The 6,174-nt window shown below is 55.2% G+C and overlaps 1 long non-coding RNA gene across 1 annotated transcript; it reads left to right on the top strand.

The window, feature by feature from the left end:
• The first annotated feature begins 537 nt into the window (after positions 1-537).
• LOC121163469 lies at positions 538-1,351 on the top strand. The gene is made up of 2 exons (XR_005884893.1): positions 538-654; positions 1,253-1,351. It is a non-coding gene; the product is annotated as an uncharacterized LOC121163469 (long non-coding RNA).
• Positions 1,352-6,174: the final 4,823 nt, after the last annotated feature.

Genomic DNA, 6,174 nt, shown 5'->3' with positions numbered 1-6,174 from the left:
GTATCTCTGATTTGTGTATGTGTGGTGTGTATGTGTGTCTATGTGTTACCTGTGCTCAGATGACTCGTGTGATCTGCACTGGGGATGTGTGGACGGGTGAGTGTGTCATTGCGTGCGTTACCTATACTTGTATGACTGCATGTGTGTTTGTGTGCACCTGTGTGTCTGTACGCACGTGAACACGCATCTCAGTAGCTCGGACCCACATGGACTCGCACCAGCCCCATCCTGATCTCAGTGCAACAGTACACAGGAAATGACACAGAAGACTGCCCTCACACTCACATGGTTCCCACATCACCTAAGGATATTCTTAATTAGGAAAAAAAAGATGTATGTCGTTATCTCACAGTTACAGAGGGAGAGAGAGTGTGTGAACTTTCCTCTGCAGTTCAGTCTCCAGTGGGCAGCAACAGGATAGGGCCAGGAGCTTCCTCCAGGTCTCCCCTTGGATGCAGAGACTCAAACACTTGAGCCATCCATGCCATGATCAGGCAGCTGGATCAGAAGTGGAGCAGCCGGGACTCGAACCAGTGCCCCATGGAATGCCGACATCCCCTGGTGCCCCACAATGCTGGCCTTTCACAGCACCATAGCCACAGCCCAGAGAAGCCCTGCTTTTGTCCCTGGAGGTGAAGCCACCGGGCTGACTTGGTACGTGACCTGTCCCGTGAGGGCTTAGAAGATGGGGTCACATTCCGGATAAAGAGGAGGGAATTCTAATAAATCTTTAGAAGGTTTGGGGGGTTCCATATCCGTCCCTTCTGGATACCAAACAGCAGCTAATGCGTTCCACCATGGGCAGCATAGTGAGGGTGCCACGGGTGGGGCCTGCCCTTACCCCGCATCTGTGCGGGAAAAGTGACTGTGGGTGGGCCGGCAGGCTTCACCCCAGGCAGGTGAGACAAGGAGAAGAAAAATCCCAGGCCAGTCACCTTCCATGGGCTCCATGTCCCCAAAACCTGCATCAGGTTTGGGTTCCGGACCTCCAAGCCCGTCTAAACCTGAACAATAGAGCAAGTTTTAGAAATTATGGGAAAAAAAGTGTAGATCACTACAGATATATACAAAAGTGTATCTTAACCTTCTAAAATCTGAAGACTGATACTTGACCAAACATTTGAAAGGGGACTATTATAAGCTACTTAAAGTCAAACAGTTCTACTGGATTGTGGATAATATTTATGTAAATGAGCATACATGACACAGTGGGACATTCGCAGAGTTATCCAATGCAATAATGTTCCTTAAGGGCACGGAGAAGAGAGAAGCAGATCAGGGTACAAGACACTGCACGGGATGCACTGCCAAGCTGACGACAGAAATGACTCGCGCTGAAGACTTCTGGAAAGCAAGCACCCACCAGGGTTTGCGCGGAGGTGGTCTCTGGCAGGGAACTGTAAGCGGGCTCTCATTGTGCGTGTGTGCTCTGGGTTCCGGGTGGCTCTGTGCAGCACCAGGAGCGCCTGCAGGCAGCGCGGGGCTGTGGCCTCTCCACAAAACAGCAGTGGGAGATCCGCCCGAGCAGAACATGGTGTGATTGCAGAGGGTAACGGAGTTACCAACGCAAAGCAGTGACCTCACTGCAAAAGAAACAAGATAACAATCCCACTTAAGATAGCATCAAGAGAGTTAGAAAATATCTAGGTATGAAGTTCACCAAAGAGGTGAAAGATCTGCACGCTGTGACTGTGGAGCTGATGAAGCAGAAAGAGGACACAAATACACAAAAGGCTGAACCACGGCCAGCACAATCTACATCCAAATCCTACTGACGCCTTCATGGGGAACGCATGCCACAACCCTGCTGAGAAGGAACGTCGGCCCTCAAGGCATCATGGCCTCTTTGTAAAAGTGTGTCACACTGGGGCCAGTGCTGTAGAATAGCAGTAAGGCCAAGCCTGTAATGCTGCCATCACCTATGGGTGCCGGTTGGAGTCCCAGATGCTCCACTCCCAACCCAAATCCCTGCTAATGTGCCTGGGAAACCACTAGAACATAGCCCCCAGTGCTAGGGCCCATCCACCCGTGTGGGAGATCCAGAAGTCACCTCTGCTCCTGGCTTCAGCCTGGCTCCTCCCCAGGCACAGCGCTCAGAGTGATCCAGCAAGGAGATCTCTCTGACCCTGCATCTCCTTACCACTCTTTCAAGAAAATAAATTCAGCCATTTGAGAAGTGAACAGATGAACAAAAGATCTGTGTGTATGTATGTCTTTCTCTTTCAAATAAAATGAAAAAGAAATAAATCTTTAACTTAAAAAAAGCAATTGCCCTTTAAACCCAATTGTCCCAATGCGGACAGATTCCCACACCACTTCCTACCAGTCATCCTATCACTTCGTCTAAAGAATTCCTTTATAAGCAGAATCGGAAAAATTTGAAATGAGAAAATCTCAGATCAAGGGTTTCAATCCAACAGATGTGGTAGACAAGGGGTCCACAGCGCAAGACCCAGGAGTGTTACTTCTGACACGGCATGGTCAGGTAGGCATTGAGGGGCCAGGGAGGGCAGCGTGCTGGCATGGTGGAACTTTCCGTGTAGGAACTGGGCCTGAGCCAGGCTAAGTGCTGCATTCCAGACAATGGCCTTTGTAGAGAAAGGGTCTTACACAATAAGACTCATTCAATGAGGGCTAGACTGGGCTGGATTTACTCAGAGGGTCCAACCCCTCTCTGCTCCTCTTGTTGTGATTGATTCTTCTGCTCCTGTGTGTCCCAAGAAGTAGCAGGTCGTGGTCTGTGTGCTCGGGCACACCCCAAGAAGAAGCAGGTGGCGGGCGGTCCCCGTGCCTGGGCACCCCGAGAACCAGCAGATGACCGTCCCTACATCTGGTCGCATCCCGCAAACCAGCAGGTGACGGTCTCGGAGCTCGGGCACGTCCCGAGGAGCAGCAGGTGAGAGTCCCTGCACCTGGGCGCATCCTGAGAAGCAGCAGGTGGCAGTCCCTGTCCTTTGAGTCCTAGGTGTCCTTGAGGCAAACACAGAGGTCAGCTCCTGGTGACGCTGACCCATCGCCCACAGCTGCAACTGGGGAGTGAACTAGTAGGTGGGTCTCTTTCTACCTGTCTCTCTCTCAGTATGTGGCTAACTTCACAGCTGGATGAAATTCAGGACTCCGGGGGAGCTGTGAGCTACTTCCCCACTGGACGCTCTGACACTACAGAGGGAGGAAGGCATAACGAGGCTGAGGCCCCACCTGGGCCAGGTGAGCAGGTGACAGACGCCAGAGGAGGTTCCTAGCCTTAACCCTGGGACTGACCAGTTCCGGACGCTGTGCCCAAGGAAACACCTGGCAGACCTGCCTGAGAGAAGCCTCGCGGCTGAGCAGCCTTTGGCTGCCCAGGGCCACAAGGGGACAAAAGGGCGGTAACAAGTGCTCAGAAGATCTGGGACAGAGGGTCCGCGCTCTACATGCAACTTCTGCTTCACTGGAAACAATTCCAAAACTGGAAAATTGGCCAGAGGGCGAAGCTGGCAGCTTGTGACACCAGCACTCCTTAGAGGGCACTGTTCAGTCCCATCTGCTCTGTTTCCAGTCTGGTTCCCTGTGAAGAAACCTGGAAAGGCTGCAGGTGATGGCAGAGGCAGTTCAGGTTCCCCAGGTGGAAAGCATGATGAAGCTCTGGGCTCTCTCTGTCCCACCTGCATTGTTCCCAGGCTCTGGGAGCCAGCAACAGGCACTGACATCCCCCCACTTTGAGCTATTCCTGGAAATGATCGTGGTCAAACAGGTGAAGCCACCCCCAGTCCTGTAGCTCAAACCAGGTCCCAGAGGACTCCACGGGGAGCGGACTGAGCCACAACTGGCCTCAGCCTGCTTTGCTCCTTTTCTTTCATGCAGAAGGGCAAGGATGGTGTCCACAGCTACACACAAGGCCATAACCTTCACCAGGGCCATTTCCGGCACTACAAGGAAGGCGCTGTCTTAGCTACAGAGGAAGGGCAGCTGACACTGGCACACTGAGTCTCCCTGGTGTCCAATGGGGCGTCTGTGTTCTGCTGCCTGTGTCCAGGGCCGCATCCTGCACCCCTGGCTGGGCAGTGATGTGGGGACCCCTCCCAGAAGTTGAGATGTGAAGAAGGGAGATCCCCCAGGGTCACGGGACAGGATGGGAATCTGACCAGAGTCTTGCAGCATCCATTCCTGTACCCATTCATTCAGCAAGTTGTTCCCCATGCCTGGAGATAGTGCCACACACCGCAAAGCAAACCAGGCTGGCAGGGGGCTGTGTGTGCAAGTAGCTTTCATACCTGACACCCATGGGTCCATTCAAAGACAAGGCCCACGCCAGTCCTAGGACAGGAAGTGAAGGCCACAGTTAGAGCCTGTGGGCAGCACGCAGGACCCTAACGGCTACCGAACGTGACTCAGCTGAGCTGTCCTGTGTTCCTGGCCCTGCTTGGGTCACCTTGAAGGGGGCCTGCTCTTGTCACTGGGGGGGGGGGGCGATCTGGACCTGGGGTGGGGACCTGCCTTCTCTTCAGCTTCCAGTTCAGGTGCAGCTGAGCCCCTCCAGTGATGGGGTAGCCGCCCTCGGGTAGCTTCCAGGCAGTGATGACACCAACACTCGCCGTGCCGGGAACAGGTGCGGCATATGCACACCGAGGAGCTGGAGAGAGGCACATTTCTCATCCCACATCCTCAGCAGACTCTTACAGGCAGGTGCTAACAGACCCACTTTCCTAACAGGGCCAGAGGTCAGGGAACGACGGGGTGTCTTCCCCATTCCCTGCCGTGTCCTGGTGCTCAGCGTTGGAGAGAGGCGTCCTGGGAGGCCACACGGCCCAGGGCGCATCCTTCCGCATCTCCTGACTGAGGGTGGGGGTCTGGAGAAGCATGGGTGTTGGCAATCCAAGAGTTGGTTTCTGCAGCTTGCTGCCACCTGTCACCTCCCCACTCCTCAGCCGGAATCCCACCGTGGAATTTCAGCACACAGCAAGTAGACGCCGCGTCCCCCTGCACCATGCCCGCGGGCATGGGGGCCCAGGCTCACGCCAAGGCGCAAACACGTTCCCGCAGGATCCGAGGGGCTGGGCAGCATCCTGTGAAGGACCCCGCCGGTGGCAACACCACACACACATCCACACCGCCGTGCTGAAGCCTCCGGTTCCGGAAGGAGAACGTGAACCGAGACGTCAGTGGAAGGCGGTCGCCGGGGCGCGCTGCAGCGTCTCGCCCTGCCGGCCTCGCTGCTCCTCAGTGCGGGCGCGTCGGCTGCCCCGCGCTGGGCGCTGCGGCGCGGGGACCGCGAAGGGGGCCCTTCCGCCGCCAGGTCCACTTGGCTCTATTTAGGGACTGAGAACAGGAAGGCAGTTGTCGTGCAAGATTAGTTTCCTGCAGACCGTAAATTGGCAGTAGCAGCAAAATACAGGATGAATTTATGAGCGTGCTAGGTCACGCCGAAAGGAAGCCCGGGCAGGGAGCCGGCACGTCGGCTTTCCTTCGGCCCAGTTCCCCAACTTCCTCGTGCTGGGCTGTGGAGGGGAAAAGGACCCTTTAACGACTTAATTACTTCTTAATAGTTTTAAGCAAATTCAAAAGGCTGCTGGTTGCTAAGTGCCTGGAGCTCCGGGCTGCCTGGGCTATGCGAGGAATGCCCGTTTGGGCGGAGCCTCGGGACCTGATTAGCAGTCCGCACAATCTGTGCCTTTGTCAGCCTCCTCCGCCTCGCAGGGTGCTGGCGCGCGAGGTATTTACTTTGAAGCTAGGATTTTACATCTGGGGCCTAAGCAGCAGTTTCTAACCGTGAAAATAAAAAACATCCCTGAAGCCAAAGCTCTCGGTGATTCCAACGAGAGGCGCAACCCTGTGTGAGACGTGGCTGTGGGGCATCGTCTTAGGAGAGGGGGAGGGGAGGCGGGCACTGCGTTACAAAAAGCATGCAAACCGAGGACGGTTTCTTTGCAACCACGAAGGACCAGACGGCCTCTTAGGAAAGAAGGCCGAGGGGCGGCGAGCGCGCGACCCCAGCCTCCTCCCCACTTCTCCTCCTTTTGATGTCTTTCCAAAAGGGCGTAAAGCCCTCGGTGCAAATGGCTCCCCGCGGGGGTGGGGGGGGGCGGGAATTGGGGTGTTCCGATCCAGTTCCTCACTGCTTTGGCGGGAAAGGCTACAATTCTAATTTTCATTTTGCCCAAGAACTGGCGTGCGTTCTTTGAGACGGTGCCCTTC

This window comes from Ochotona curzoniae, unplaced genomic scaffold (assembly GCF_017591425.1).
Source record: "Ochotona curzoniae isolate NIBS_2020 unplaced genomic scaffold, NIBS_Ocur_1.0 contig_64, whole genome shotgun sequence".
Taxonomy (NCBI): domain Eukaryota; kingdom Metazoa; phylum Chordata; class Mammalia; order Lagomorpha; family Ochotonidae; genus Ochotona; species Ochotona curzoniae.
The sequence above is the reverse complement of the archived record's forward strand: the minus strand, read 5'-3'. Positions and strand labels throughout refer to the sequence as shown.